General features: G+C 43.2%; 1 long non-coding RNA gene across 1 annotated transcript; it reads left to right on the top strand.

Annotated features, from left to right (window-relative positions):
- The first annotated feature begins 9,655 nt into the window (after positions 1-9,655).
- Positions 9,656-14,051, top strand: LOC310790646. Its single transcript, XR_014553392.1, has 3 exons — positions 9,656-9,838; positions 10,010-10,104; positions 13,660-14,051. It is a non-coding gene; the product is annotated as an uncharacterized lncRNA (long non-coding RNA).
- Positions 14,052-15,604: the final 1,553 nt, after the last annotated feature.

Genomic DNA, 15,604 nt, shown 5'->3' with positions numbered 1-15,604 from the left:
GGCAGTAGTGTATTTGAGAATAATCCTTTAAGGGACCACTCTCATTTGTTTTGAAACCATGCAGTAGCTATAGTAAAGATAAATTAAAATGTGCAATGTGTATACAGTGTTCCTGGCCATGGCATAAGGGGTTATCATACCAGTTTTTTTATAAAGCAGGCTCTGGTAATGTTATACCTTCAAGGATTTTAGTAACCACATACTACTACTGATGTTGTAGAGGTTTTAAAGGCAGCCGTGGGGGACCAGTTCCCACCATCAGCTGTCTCTCTCAAGGGCCTGGCTCAGGTCTTGAAGCTTGCGTTGACACGGGTGTGTCTGCCAGGACACGGTCTAATAATCTCTGAGTACTTCTAATTATCCCGTCCTGTTCCGGACTGCTATTGGCTTCGTCTCCTGAATCACTCTGCATGGGGCGTGGTGTTCGTGGCATAGTTAAGAAGAGCTCATTCTACTTGATGTCATACATCGTCGGCAGGGGCATCACATCTGTCATGATGTCACAGGGCAGCATTGTGATGTCATGGATGGACTCAGGGATGTCATGTGATGGACTCAGAAGGCCCAGAATGTGCCCTGGGAGCTGGCCGGCCCCTGGTGTTGATGCGAAGTCTCCGAAACAACTGACATAATTATTGTTATTGTTATTATTATTGTTATTATTATTGTTATGATTGCTATTATTGTGATTACTATTATTATTATTATTAGTATTATTATTATTATTAGTATAATAATAATAATAATAATAATAATAATAAAGTCTGACATTTAGTCATTTCTGGTCATATCAAAATCAAGACTGAGCAATTACAACATTTTGATCAAACACAAATATAAGTAAAATTAATAACAAAAAAGAAGTCAGAGGTCTAATCATAAATCAAAATCTGATTGATTGTCTGTACTACCAACAGGAAAGACAGATCCTCAAGAACAGATTGGAGAGCAATCGAATCAAGCTGGAGTTAAAATAAATATTGCAGTTGAATTCAGGGAATGTGGGGTATAGGGATATATTTTTTTTTAGAGGAAACTGGACGAAATAGAAGAATATAGTCAGGATAGTGTTTTAGAAGTCCGTTCTGATCCACACTCCATTTCAGAAGGTGGCGGTAATGCACCATAAGTTGTTTGCCAACCGCCATAAAACACTACTAGAAGAAGAAGAAGCTGGCCTGAGTTTGAAGTTCCTGCGCGGGTTAAAGCATGAAGATGTTCACTTTTTGGCTCTCATCGGATGGTCTCATGGGATTAGCAGTATATTCAACTAAAGTAAGCAGGAAAGGTAAGTCCACTACTAGTAACAAATGAGGTTAGACCAGCCAAATCTGTGTTTTTAAGTCGCGCAAAGTGACGCTAATGGCGTTAGCATTAACGTTAGCATTGAGCTAACGCTAATGTTATGGGCTACGATTGCAACTGTTGTTACTGTTAGCCTACATTACTAACGTGATTATAGGTACAGGACACACTGGGCTGATGTACCACAGCCTGCCAGTTAACTTTCAGACCATGTCCGGCTAATTTTAATGAGTTTAGACTTATTTTAGTTTAAAGTGTGTTGTTACTAGTTCGCTTGCTAGCTAGGAGTTCTCTTCACAATGCATGGCTTGCAGAAATGGAAATTCTGGGCCAAACTCAATTTATTTGGTGCAGGGTAATGGATAGCACAACTTAGTTGTGTCTTCTGATTTACTTCTCAACATGTGCTCATTAGCTCAGTGTCTATCAAAGTGTTTGTATGCAAAATGAGAATGTAGTGGGTAGCTTCAGCAGCACACATTGCTGTGTATTAATGTGTAAATGTATTCTTGTTAAGTTAGCTAAGAAAGCAGTATGATGAAACAGTATGAGATTTTGGTTGATTAAATTGATTGAGGACAAGGATGTTTGTACTCTATAGACCAGGAAATAACTGGGAGCCTGTAAGATGTTTCCCACCTGCTGCTGCAGTGTCCTCCCTGAAATCCATCCACAGCTTTCCCCCACCTGGATTTCATCTGTCTCCCTCTGCCTCTATGCTTCAGGTAAAATCTATTAGACTTCTGAGTACAAACTTGCTTGAATGATTCATAATTCACTGTATGAGAGAGTGACTGAGACGCTTTTATAGAAATGTCAGAGAAACCTGTATGTAAGTCATGCCTTTGCATATCTTTGCCAACAGCTACAGTGTGTCTAGCCACATATGTTCCGCTGTTCTCTGTTCCTCTGTGATCCACTCTGAACTCGCGTCACACAGCATAGCATAAGGAAATTGGGGAGTCAAGTGTTCAAAACTCTCTGCTACCAGTAGGGCTGCACGATATATCGTTTACACATCGACATTGCGATGTGCGCATGCGCGATAGTCACATCGCAGGACGTGCGATGTCAAAAGCAAATTAACTCGTCATGTTGCTTGATAAACTCTCACTTTAGGGGAGGCTACTGAGTGAAATGCAGGCTCTCTCAAAGGAGAGAGACGCCCCGCTACTGTACTCACTCATTTAGTGCTTAGCTTCAACACAACAAACATGCACAGAGAGCTCAATTGAATTATCTTTTGCTTATGTTGCGTTGCTGACAGACAGTAGCCCGTCTGTAAACGATGTGGTTGCGGAGGCGGACTTGTCCACAGTTTGCAGCGCACTCGCATACAGCAGGCTGGCTGCTGTAACTCAACATGTCCGTGGAGTGGAGATATTTACTCTTGAAACACCAAAAAGCAAGACCGCAACTTATGACACGAAGGCTGATTACTGATAAGTTGTCCGTGTTATCACTGTGGCTGTCTCTCCCCTTCAAGTCTCTGATGTTGCATCACATGATAGCAGTAACGTTACGGTAGAGTTAATCATACATACATAGCGACTTATTTACACAAAACATGTCAGTGAAAATAAAAAGAGAAGAGGCATATCTGGGCAATTAAATGTATATTTATTACTTTTCACGAATGAATAGTTTGTCACCGGTCGGCTGCATGTGAATCCTCGTCTCTCTGTACTGCCAGCCTTGATGCGGAGTGTACCACTTGGTCGTTTCTGGAGGGGGTTTCCGGGAGGTCAGACCAAGTGTGTAAAGTGGCAGGGGTGTTTCATTGTTGATTTATTGAAACGTTAGAAGAACGAAATAAGTTGAAAGCAGTGATTATAATCAATGAAATCTAATGTTTTTCTGCAAATAGCATCATTGGGAGGTAGATTCTGGCACTCAATATTAGGGGTGGGCAATATATCAATTGTATATCAATATTGTGATATGAGACTATATGGTCTTAGATGTTGGATATGGTAATATGGTGATACAGCATACATGTTGTCTTTCCCTGGTTTTAAAGGCTGCATTACACTAAGTGAAGTGTAGGCTAGTGACATTTTAAAGTAGAATGTCATAACTTACTCACTTTTTCATGTATGTAGCCTAAGTCATGGAAATCCATTGGTCAAAATGTGTATGCACCCTGATAGATGACGTTCTGAGGCCTACAGTATAGGCGACAGCCCAGTGGTTGAGAAACATTAAAATACCTAATTTCCCCTCCAAAATCAGATGGACTCTACAAAATCATCCCAATCATTCTAGAAGTATTCTTTTCTTTAAAATAGAGCTATTCTGGTAATCTGGTGAAAATCTGTATTTTTTCATATCGCAATATATATCGCAGGGGCAGGGAATATCGCAATGTCAGTTTTTTCCAATATCGTGCAGCCCTAGCTACCAGTCTCCGACGTCCAATCACAGATCCAAAGATATAATAATATCCCTATGGAAGCCAGTAGTTTAGGCGGCGGTTTTAATGATATTCCTGCATGAAACAACCTTTAAAAAGCAGTCTTTCCACAGCCTGTGCTGAATTTACAGCAGGGTGTTTGATCTCACTATCATGGTGCATGCGTCTGAGCAAACATACAACATTGCAGTCACACGGATACGGCAGCACATTGATCAAATCATCAAATCAAGTGTTGAACTTGAATGATTTGTGTCTTGTAAGGACATACAGGCTAGGCACCACAAATATGGTGCATGACAGAAATAAAACTGATCTATCTAGTATCTATCCAGTGCACCTGGGAAGTAAAACTTCATGAAATATTATTATATCTTTGGATCCGCGATTGGACGTCGGAGACGGGTAGGAGAGCGTTTTGAACACTCTCCCCAATTTCCTTATGCTACGCTGTGTGATGCTAGTTGAGAGTGGACCACAGAGGAACGGAGAACAGTCAGGCTGGGGACCTTCAACCTGCCTCTCGTCTCAACATGATGGAGCCCAGCAGATACAGGTAGAGCTGTTGTGTGGTGTGTTTCATTTCATGTTCACATGGATGACCAACAGAAGTTTGATGACCACTATTGACAAAGGCGCATTATCTCACAACACTACTATAGACGGTTTTCACAGAATGGCCAGTCCTCCACTTTAATGATTTTTTTAATGCAACAGGAAGTGAGCTGGGGTTCAATTTAGAATGTTTTTGTTGTCAAGTTAAAACCATTTATAATAAGGCATTATGACTGCATACAACCACACATAACATTACACTGCGTCATTGTATGGTAACACACTTGTCTGCTATCTTGTCTCTTGTGTCTGCTTCCAGGGCCAACCAAGTGATGCATCTGCCTCCCCCTCTGTCCAGCCAATGGACACGTCCACTGCCATCCACTCCAACTCCTCACACCTCTTCTGCCCAGTCTGAGGACAACAGCCCATGCTGGACCCAAGTAAGAAAACATCTGCATCTCACACTGGATATGCAGTACAAGCAACTTAAAAAAAAATCTACTCCAAATTACAGGATTATTATTAACTTGTTGGATTAAATGTGGATGCAGGGGAATGTGATTGGCTCATTGTTGTTATACAATCTCTTTACTTCCACGGTGATAGACAGCTTGAAGTCTGGCATTGTAAGCGTGTATCTAACTTCTGTATCATGATGTACTTACTGCCGGGCACATTATAGAGAGCCAAAGTGAACGTCACTTCCTGCCTTTCTCTCGGTACGAGCATCTGGAAAAATATGAATGGGGGTGAATGGTGAGAGACAATACTTTTTTGATCCCGTTTGAATTCTGCCACGGGGTACACATGTACATTTGTCAATTTAAAAGATAACTTTGCAAGTCAAGAAAGTCGCAGTTTGTTCTGAAACTGAAACGTAAGGTTTAGTTTTGTCAATCAACTACATCTCTCGTGTCTCACAATACGTCACACCATCAACAACGTGGACTGGCAGGAGAGATGTCACTTATGCGACTGGTTGTGCATAGTCTTTCTGATTTTATAACTTATAGTGGCACAGTTTTACCACAAACTGCGACTTTCTTGACTTGCATGGTTATCTTTTAAATTGACACAAAATTACATTTGTACCCCGTGGCACAATTCAAACAGGATCAAAAAAGTATCGTCTCTCGCCGTTCACTCCATTCATATTTTTTCAGATGCTGGTACAGAGAGAAAGGCAGGAAGTGACGTTCACTTTGCCTCTCTATATAATGTAAATCCAGCTTACAGTCCCTGGCTGGCTCACTATGCTGCTTCCCAGCCGGGGAGAAAGGCGCTGCCGTCATGCCGCCAGGAATGAGCCATGAACCGCGGATGGGACATTGTGAATAGCGATATTCTACAATAAGAGTTATGAAAAGCCAATTAAATTACATAGGCCTTTGTATTAACATTAATCCAAGTAATCTTTTGCATGCTTATCTGCACAGATATGGACATTTCTGGTGATCTGTGCCTCCTTGTGCTGTTTGATGCCTGCCCGGTAGTGATGCGCGGGTCACCCAGAACCCGCCGGGTCCCGCGGGCTGGGCCGCCCCGCAGGCGGGCTGGGTTGGCAAATTATGAAAATATCGCGGGTGCGGGCGGGGCAGGCTCAGAACGTGACAAAGCAACATTATTAAATAATTTAGAGCAATGAAACACGCAGAGTAATTAACCTTAAAGACGTTAACTCTCTCTCGCATGTAGGTACACACAATCAGACAGACTCCTGCTGCACTCTCTATAGCCTACATGGAGTAAAGAAACGCTTCAATGAGGTAGCCTATGTGCTCTCAAAACAAACACTTTGGAAGGATTATTCGCTGTAATTATTATCTGAAGTGTCCATATAATGCCACCGCAGATTTTCTGTTGTGGACTCGACTGTGATCTATTTGTCAACTTTACTGCAACGTGAGTAGGCTGTGAACAATTGAGTGCGCATGAGGTAATTAAAAGAAATCAGACAGCGAGTCTGGCCGTATCTGCAAGCCGTGTGCGCACCTGCTGCACTACTACGTTTAGCCTACTACTGCAACAATTGAGAGCGCATGAGGTAATTAAAAGAAATGGGGAAGAATAAGAACTGTTTCTGTAGCCTGCCTAGTGCCTACCTCTATACCTGCTACCTCCATTTGAAACACTGCGCGGTCACGCCATCCGCACTTTGGGGAAGCGTAGTCGGTCGTGCTATCTGAAGACCATGGATTAATTGAAGAAAGACCGACATGAAAGCAGCAGCGCAACTCATCCAGAGCAGGCCTAGGCTACAACTGTTGTCGCGCAGGGCAGCATGTGAGTGTCTGTGTGTGTGTGTGTGTCTGTGTGAGAGAGAGAGAGGGGGGAGAGAGACAGAGTTATTAGCTGCTTTGCACACCTTGGAAGCTCTGCTGTGCTCCTCCTGCGTCCGGAGACATATTACATTAAATTGGCCGTTGCGGGCTGCTGGGTTGGGCTGGGTTCGGAATTTTCAGATATTTTAACGGGGCGGCCGGGGCGGGCTGGCTCCGATGACGGGTTGGGTTGGGGCGGGCCTTAAAAAAACCTGACCCGCGCATCACTAGAAAGTAGACATCATTATTGTAGTAAGCTAAATTATTTCATACTTGTAAAATAAAACTAGAGAAATTATTCCATTTTCGATTTGGGTCTTTTGAGAGGGGGGTGGGTCGTTCTCGCGTGGGATCCTTACGTCACCTGACAACTTGGTTTTCACTTTGAAAAACATGTCAAAGAAGCTGTCTGAGAGAGCCAAGTCATTAAAAAAATCGATCCTAACCCCTAAACTAAAAAGATTATTGCTCCTAAGGGACCCTAAAGCTGCGTTCACACCGACCTATTAAAGTTTTTCGCTGGCATCGAAAATACGCTCTCCGCCCGGGATGAAATATCCCAGCTCGAGCTAAATTACGCTGGCATCAGTCGCTCCCTGTTCAACGCTGATTGGCTGCCGTGTGAGAGTGTGTCAAATATCACACTGGCTTGGAACAAACCGCTGGTTATTGTGTGGCAACAAACCGCATTGACAGCTGACATGAAGGCTACGTTCACACAGCCAGCCTTAGTGCTTGAATCTAATCTTTTCCCACGTAAGTGACTCAGGTCAGTCTTTTTTATGACTGTGTGAACAGTACAAGTCACATTGAAAGTTACTTTTTTAAAGACGACCTGGGCTACTTTCAAATGTGGAAAAACATCAGATTCGAATCTGATGTTTTGGAATGTGACTCCGGTGTGAACAGACATCTTGCCCATATCTGACTTAATGCTTCAATGTGACTTTTACGTCATTCCAGAGCGACATTCGTCACTATTCTGCACTGGCGGGAGGAGGGAGGACCAGATTGTGATTACAAACATGGAGGACAGCTGCGAGGGAGGTAATCAGTGGAGGAACAGTGAGGTTTTAGACCTCATAAGTATTAGCAAGAAGTAGCAGCTATTGCTCCACAGAAAGCCATTATTAAAAAAAAATCTAAAGGCTCTCTTTCTCCTCTTCCTCGCTATCATCTGCACCTATATGACGGCACGGTGGCTCAGTGGTTAACACTGTTGCCTCACAGCAAGAAGGTCCCGGGTTCGAACCCCGGTCCGTCCCAGGTCCTTTCTGTGTGGAGTTTGCATGTTCTCCCCGTGTCCGTGTGGGTTTTCTCCGGGTGCTCCGGTTTCCTCCCACCATCAAAGAAAGACATGTATGTTAGGGTTAATACTCCTGGCTGTCAGTGCCCCTGACCAAGGTACTGGCAAAATAACTGGAGTTGGTCCCCGGGCGCTGCACAGTGGCTGCCCACTGCTCCTAGTTCTAGGAAGGTTCCTAGTAGAGGATGGGTCAAATGCAGAGGATGGATTTCCCCAAGGGGATAAATAAAGGATAACTTAACTTAACTATATTCCCTGTCTTCCACTGCACAATAACTTGTAAATTGAACCGTAAACAACAGATGAAACAACATCGTCAGCTACCGCCATGTTTACTGCTGTCTTCTTCTGGGTTTATGTAGAACAGCAGTGTGCTGCACATGCGGGTCACTTCAGGTCCGCGACCTGTTCACACTGGAGTCTGATATGGGCCACTTTTAAAAAGTCTGTGTGAACAGCCACACAAAAAATCAGATGTGAGCAACAAGTCAGATTCAAGCACTAATGTTTGCTGTGTGAACATAGCCGAAATGAAGTCTGTACTAGCTCACGTTAGGAGCACGCTGATAGGCTTAGCTTGTAAACAACTACAGTGGCTCGTAGTGGACAAATATCATGACATTGCGTAACGTTATAGCCCCCAGATGTCCGTCAATTATTGTGCCTGTTGACGAGCGATTTAAACAGAGCGACAGAGTGATTCCATAGGGTTGAATCAAGCGACAGAGAGAAAAATAAATATCTCGGTGTGAACACAGCTTTAGGAGCAAGAAATAAATGAGCACAGAATGATTAAAAAATAAGGAGGCTCTAGTTAGTCTCAAGAGATCAGAATGAGCAACATATTTTTTTGCTATGGTTAGATGGATAACAGTGAAACTATGATCAATATAGTATTTTTTCTATGTTCTCCAATTGTGTTAACTATTAACTACTACTAACTTAACTACTTTATTCAGAATTGACATCACAACATACGTTTACTTGCATTTCACTTATGGTTATCCGCTTGTGTAAAGTAAAGTAAAGGTAAAGTCCCACTGATTGTCACACACCTGAGTGTGCGAAATTTGTTCTCCGCATTTGACCCATCCCCTGGGGGAGCGGTGAGCGGCAGCAGCACCGCGCTCGGGAATCATATGGTGATCTAACCCCCCAATTCCAACGCTTTGATGCTGAGTGCCAAGCAGGCAGGCAAATGGGTCCCATTTTTATAGTCTTTGGTATGACTCGGCCGGGGATCGAACTCACAACCTCCCAGTCTCAGGGCGGACACTCAAACCACAAGGCCACTGAGCTGGTGTAAGCACACAAATTGAAATATATCATGAAACGACAATGGTTTAAGCAAGTGTACTCAAACTTTTGACTGAGTAATGGCTAACTTAAGTTCTGGCCAAGGGACAACAGTTGGAAATTAGCCATCTGGCTAACACTGTCACATTGACAGTGATGTTATGTGCACTGTAGTGCGAAAGCATGTGAACTAAGCACAAGGCCAAAACACATGCTGTGTGGCACTAAAAATCATTTTCCAAGGTTGGCAGGTCTGCTGTAGCAAGAGTGAGCAAAATCTCAGAACACTGGCAATTGTACAGGAAAGAGGAAATGTCACAATTAAAAAAAAAAAAGATAGTGGAATATCCTCAACTGTTATGTACACAAGGCTGAATTAATTCAGTGATAAGCTCAGTGTCTTCTTGCCCCTAACTGTAACTTCTGTTCCAGCTACTAATGTTGGAGAAGACTTGCTGCACTCACTCTCCCGGGATGAAATCAACAATCTTTTTCCCGGTCCTGAAAACTTCCTGAGGCTGTATGGCACCTTGTGATGTGAGACAAAAGGGTCAGTGCAGGGAGCACGTCAGTGCAACACCAGCCCCCTGCAGGAAGCACCAGCACCCCAGTGCAACACCAAGATCACAGTGATAACATGTATGTGGTATTGCATTTAATATACTGTATGCATCTGTGAGTCTTTGGATGAAAACGTTAGGCCACGCAACAGCTTTAGTGTCTGTCCAGGGATCTTAGTATTCCATTCATTTGTAAGTGTTTGGAAACCTAATATTTCCCAATACTTTTTTCTTCTGATGTAACCTGCAGCCAGCACCCAAGTGCCATGCCGATCTGAAACCAGCAATGCCAGTCACCTGCAATGAGCACCGCAGAGCAACGCCAGGATAGCAGTGATGAAACATGTATGTATTTTTTAATACTCTGTATGCAATATTGCAACAATACATTAGCCCACAGTCCACATACCTTTTGTTTTTGGGTCATGGTTTCACTACGCATTTTATGCATAAGGAGAAAAAAATGCTTCCATTTCTAAAATGGAAGCATGGAAAATGGAAATGCTTATTAGCAAAAAATCTATTTCTGGTCTATAATATGAAAGTATAAAAAAACACTTGCAAATGTAAAAGTGCTTCTTAGTAGGGCTGAACGATTTGGGTAAAAAATCTAATTGCGATTTTTCTGACCGATATTGCGATTTCGATTTAATTTCGATTTTTTTTTTAATCAAGTTTCAGTGCAATATTAACTGTAATAAATGTAAAACACAATGGAGCATTTGCCTACCACATTCAAACATCACAATCAACAAACTGCTCTATATTATAATGCAAGGATGAGAACTTGGATAAGAATTCCTTCCAGCAACATTTATTTGCTTTTAAACAACAGCTGCAATTCTCTCTGTGTCTCAGTCTTTAACAATACAAACAAAACAAAAAGCACCAGCATCGCTGCAGCTCTTGAAGTAACTGCCCAAGGATCGCTTGGCCTTTTTTGCAGCCGATGGCCTGGCTCCTTCCTGTGCTGCACTTTGAGGCACAGCAGCAGCATCTGGGGGTGATGGCAGCCCTCTTCTCCTGCAAAACACAGACACAACTGTTAAGTTTCACATTAATGCAATTCACAGCACACACATTCATTCACACATCAAATACGGGGCACAGGGCAGGCTATATACACACGCAGTGTTTCAGTGAAGCCCTATTTTGCAAGGAAAGCCAGGGGAGAGAGGGGGAGGATAAGGAGAGAGGAGTGGGAGAGGAGAGAATTAATGCAAGTTACCTTTAGTGCCACCTGCACTTGTTCCATCTCTCTCTTCACCCGGGCCTTGATTTGTGGGACATTCTCTGCACTTATGTAGCTTGTTCGCAACTTTTCTGAAAAACAAAATAATTAACCAAATTATTCTATAAGTACTACATGGCTGTATTGCATTTTTAAGATTGGAACTAATTATAGATGATGTAGGAGGGAGAGAAAGTAGGGAGGAGAGATGGGGAGGGAGAGAGCAGAACGCTGGGAGAGAGGACATTAGCTACTACAGAATCATTCCATTTCCCAGACTGACAATATATTGGCTATATAATATATTGGGGGAGGTGAAGAGGGGCATTTAGACATTACTGTAGGCTTACCCAGGGCCGATCCTGGCCATTTGGGTGCCCTAAGCGTAATTGTTCTGTGGTGCCCCCCCCCCCCCCCCCCCGTAAAACTTTCAATAACTGTCAAACGAAAGACTGCAAAATCATTAATTATGAACGATACTAGTGTATCTCACATTTCATTACATGTGGGAAACAAACAATTGTTAGAATTACTGTACATGTCAGCAAACAAGTGATTGTTAAACTGTACATGCAAGCAGGGGCGGACTGGGATCATAATTCAGGCCGGGCATTAGATACCAAGCAGGCCAGGCCGATACAGGCCGACGTGCGTGCCGGCGTCCGAAGGGCGGCGGCGAAAAATTTGGGCTGTTTGAAGCCCAATTTGGGCCGTTTGAAGCCAGATTTGGGCTGTTTGAAGCCAGATTTGGACCGTCTGAAGCCCGATTTGGGCCAGTTGAAGCCAGATTTGGGCCAGTTGAAGCCAGATTTGGGCCGGTTGAAGCCAGATTTGGGCCGCTTGAAGCCCAATTTGGGCCGTTTGAAGCCCAATTTGGGCCGAGTCCAATTTTACAATGAGATGCACCCTGAATAAAGTAATACAACCACTAGTAAACCAGTAGGCGGCGCCTGGCCTGCTGTTCAGTGAGTGGCCTGACTGAGGGCACCAAAAAAAAAAAAAAAAAAAATTTTTTTTTGGTGCCCTCAGTCACGTGATGCCCTACGCAGTCTGCGTACTCTGCGTAATGGGTTGGAGCGGGCCTGGGCTTACCAAGCTAACGTTACAATACAAGTAGCCTACTGCATTCAGGCAGAGTCAGACTGATAATGTTAAGTGAGAGGGGAAGAGGACATGTAACGTGAGCTAGCCAGTTAGGGCTAGCAAGCTAACTTTACTAGCTAAATGAGCTATCTCCTTAGGGAGAGAGCTAGCGTTAGTAAAGTTAACTTGCTACGTTGCTAGCCCTAGCTGCTAGGCTAAATAACGTACCGATGGCGAGGTGTAGTCTGTGGTGAAGCACTGGAGTCTGGTCCATCTGTTGATTTCCATAGCTTTTATGACGTTTGAAGCGTTGTCGGCACCGCGCTTGCTTAACACTGTCTAACTAACCGATGCTCTAAATCCAAAGTAGTTCCAGCCTTTCTTCGGTGCTAAATCATCCGGCGGCCGCTTCTTGTTCTTGTTCGGCTGAAGCTATTACACTTCCGAGTCTTGTTAGATAGCTGCCCTTCCATTGTAGAGAATCCAGTCAGTGGCGCACTATTAAAAATCCAGTCAGAGTGAATAATGTGTCAACTTTTGTAAAGTTCGCTAATCGGCTCGCTAGCTATATTCTGCAGACTGCTGCAGCCATGGGGCTGCAGCTAGGTTTCTCCTCCTCCATCCAGGCACGTTTGATGCTGGTGCTGCTGCGTAAACATACGTCCGTCTACTACGGCGTGCTGCTGCTGCGTAACGACGTCACGTAACGTGTACCTACATGCAGTCATGTCACATGTTAAATCGAAGCCTTTGCGATTAATCTAATTGCGTTGTTTCAAATCTCGGTTTCGATTTAAATTCGATTAATCGTTCAGCCCTACTTCTTAGCCATGACTACTTGTAGGATAACCTAGGTAATAACATTACGAGACATTGTACATTTTATTTTCGAAGCAAATAGATAGCCGGAGCTACTTTCCTGATAAAACAGGAAATGTCCGGGAAAGTAGTCTCTTATGGGGTTGTGTTTCTGTGGCTTTCTCTTTAAAGCTGGAGTGAGTACATTTACAATTGCTGGAGTGAGTACATTTACAATTTGTTTATATAAACAAATGTCCATTACGTTCAAGGCATTGCCAAACAAGTTCCCACAATGCTGTATTTCTCAATATACCAGAGTTTTCAATCCGACACAGTCGTGCCCGACAGGTAGAAAACTCACGTATACTGAGAAATGCACAGAGAGAGTTATGTGGTGCAGATAGGCTTAATCAGCATTGTGTGAAGTCGTTTTGCAATAGCTGAATATGTGCATAACATAAACATTCGTTTATGTTATGCACTCCAGCTTTAAGCAGCGAGGCCCAGTTCCATGTCTTTACGGTGAGACTTGTGCAGTATATTGGATACTGCATGCCTACATTATGTTTTGTACTTTGTCATTTTCACAATGACATAAGGAGAAGTGTTCACACTGTGATTTTTGTTTTAAGAGTCGCTTTATTGAAACTTGGTTTCAGTATCTGGTCAGCAAAAAAATTATACAAAATCTTTTTCTCCGATTTGATGTATAATGATTGTTTTAACTGTGATGGTTTTTCTAATTGGTAGTTTTCTAATCTTTTACATTGACTTTTGTCATCTAGGTTTCAGAAGACCCAAACGGTTTCCTGCGCCAACAACCTCTATCATCTCCAGTTGTGGTCATCAGTGAGGAAAACTGCATGATCGCCATGGGAGCATGCCAGTGGCGACCTTCGAAAGAGATCGGTTGAAAGAGGGACTTGTCTACCCGATGGCATATTATTATGTCCTACACCTCACTTACTCCAAGTGTGACTCAACAGTGCTCTCAGTACTGCAAGCTGAGATCCACCATGATGCCATCCGTGATGGACATTCAACCCCTTCCTACAAAAAGCCTATGGGCGAATGGAAGGCCTTCATGAGTGAGGTGAGTGTGAGAGAGTGAGGGACAGGCAAATGGAAGGCCTTCATGAGTGTTCTTTTTTTGGAGGAAAAATATATATTGGTCTGCCATCACTGTAGAAATGTCTTAAAACCTTGTCAATTGTTGTCTGAGCTTCAGTTCTGTGTTGTAACAGTCATGTTCTGCCATTTCACATTCAAGACCTTTTAAATGTGTTATTTTTTCGATGTGAATATATATGTTCTCAATCATGATGTTCATTTACGCTGAGTTAAAAATAATTTGCGTGCTTTTAAAAGAAATAATTTTATGTTACAAGCATGTGACATTGTGTCCATGTGGGGGTGTGCGAAGAGTGCTCCAAGTGGTGCTCTGCTTTAACTCCCTGTCGTGGGCGTCCCCCCCCCCCTCCTCTCTTTCACTCATTCAGAGCTTCAACACAACAAACATGGCTGCTGTGAGCCCATACGGTCTTGTCTTGGACATGGACAGAGCGAAATATGGGATTATTTTGCTTACGTTACATTGCTGACAGTGACAGGGACTGACACTACATAGCCCGTCAGTAAACAATGTTTAAAAGTGCGGAGGCGAACTGGCGAAGGGAGCTGACCAAACGCCGACAAACATCCCGACTTAAAAGAGCAACAGGTTAGCGAATGTGATCGATAACCTAATTACATTCCCTCAAATAAGTTTTTTATTTTGTGACGAGCAAACATTTTTCACCGTCAGTTTGACGAGGAAATGTGCTCAGTACGAGCGACCCTCTGCCAAGTAACATTATTGAGTCATGACGCTGTTTATTTAATAGGGTGATCTGGTTGTAAAAATAAAACATTTACATCAGAAAGACATTGAAAGCAGTGATTGATAAATGAAATCCAATGTTTTTCTACAAATTGCATCATTGGGAGGTTGATTCTGGCACTCAATATTAAGGGTGGGCAATATATCGATTTTATATCAATATTGTGATATGAGACTATACATGGCAAGGCTGTCCAAACCCTTTTGAATGGGGGCCAGATTTGATAATGTGAAAATACCTGGGGGCCAGCTACTTTCTGTTGTATCTGAATTCTGTTGAATTGATACAGTACATAGAAGTTATGGCAAACTTAGTCTCGACGCCAGACCCATGAGAGTTCTTACGCTGATACACTAGGTTACTGCATGCTGCAGAGCTCTCTCTGGGTCTGGGACACTTTCCCTCAGAGGGCTGGTTATGGGAGGGAACCGTTCACTTGGCCAGTCATATGCCAGTGATGGCTTCAGTCCTCTCCAATCAGTAACGACTTTGCGATCAGACAACACGGGAGGCGCAGCCCATTTGCTCTCTCATCGGTGCTACGACCTGTCACTCATTCAATTTCAACCCGCCTTCAAAACCAGCAGTGGCTGTTAACTGGCACAGACTCACTTATGTAGTATACGGAGCGCAGCGATTCAACGTAATATTTGAGTCTGGGGAGAGACTATGGCAAACTAAGACAGATGGAATTGAATGCTTATGGGAGAGGAGAGTGACTGCTGTGAGGAAGATGTTGAAGATGATGATGGCTAAGACACATCCTTGTTTTACTCCTACTTTGACGTAGAAGGGTCAGACTGTTGTCCACTTATTTGAACGTGGGCTTGCATGCCGTCATGAAATAGCT

The sequence above is a fragment of the Poromitra crassiceps genome (assembly GCF_964638095.1).
Source record: "Poromitra crassiceps genome assembly, chromosome: 15".
In the NCBI taxonomy this organism is placed as follows: Eukaryota; Metazoa; Chordata; class Actinopteri; order Beryciformes; family Melamphaidae; genus Poromitra; species Poromitra crassiceps.
Note: the sequence above shows the minus strand (reverse complement) of the source record. Positions and strands in the feature narration are given on the sequence as shown.